This window comes from Triticum aestivum, chromosome 2B, assembly GCF_018294505.1.
Source record: "Triticum aestivum cultivar Chinese Spring chromosome 2B, IWGSC CS RefSeq v2.1, whole genome shotgun sequence".
Lineage (NCBI taxonomy): Eukaryota > Viridiplantae > Streptophyta > Magnoliopsida > Poales > Poaceae > Triticum > Triticum aestivum.
The window spans coordinates 20,125,859-20,126,961 of NC_057798.1; positions in this window are offsets into that span (position 1 = coordinate 20,125,859).

Here is a 1,103-nt window from a genome sequence, read left to right on the forward strand (position 1 = left end):
ACCAAAAGGTCCGGACGAACCGGGACCAATGGCCCACGTGGCCCGGCCGGCCCCCTGGGCTCACTAACTGGGGCAAATAGCTCCATTGGTCCCGGTTCTGGATTGAACCGGGACTAATGGGCTAAACTGGCCTGGACGAAAGCCCTGTTTTCTACTAGTGTATCAGGGTTTCCAATGAAAACTGAAATGTCACAAAGGCATTTCATTTTTTAAATAACCTAAGCATTACCAAATTGAATATAATGATAAAACACACTAATATTAAACATAAGAAAAAAGAATCACTGAAAAATCTTTTTCCAAAGTTAAGTTATTCACAAACTAGTGATTCACACAAATTTCAAATAACTCAAAATTTAAACTATTCAAATTTGGAAACTACCGGCACTAACAGATCAAAGTTTGTAAATTTTTGTACCTAAAGCAAAAATATTCACAAAGAAACTCTAAATACAGCAAAAAACAACTCAAAAATAAATAAAACAAATAAAAAAGCAAAAAATTTAAGAAAATAAAAAAAGCCCGCCTACTGGGCCAAAGCGGCCTGCATACGACTAGAAACTCAACCTTTTGTTGGGTCAGGATGCAGGCCCGCAAAGGCCCAGTAGGCCCACATGGCAGCAATGAATTGGTAGGCCAAGTAGGCCTGCTTAGGAGAGGAGCTCGAGAGAGCTACCGCACTGGGGCTTATAAACCAGTGCGGTAGCCCTTCGACTAGCGAGGTGGGACTAAACTTGCCGCACCGCACTGCGCCAGCGCACCACCTTTAGTACCGGGTGGTGGCACAAACCGGTACTAAAGGGGGGCCTTTAGTACCGGTTGGAGCCACCACCCGGTACTAAAGGGGGAGCGCTTCCCGCGGCTTTGCCTGGCCAAAACAGACCTTTAGTACCGGTTGGTGGCTCCAACCGGTACTAAAGGTCCATCCTATATATACAACACCTAAAAAAAATTCAGTTTCCCTCTCTGTTCTTCCTCCCTCCGTCGTGCCGCCTTGCCCCGATCGTCGCCGCCCCCGCCCCTCGTCGCCGACCCCGGCCGTCCCCGCCCCTCGTCGCCGCCCTTGTCGACATCGCCGCCCCGGCCGTCCCCGTAACCGTCGT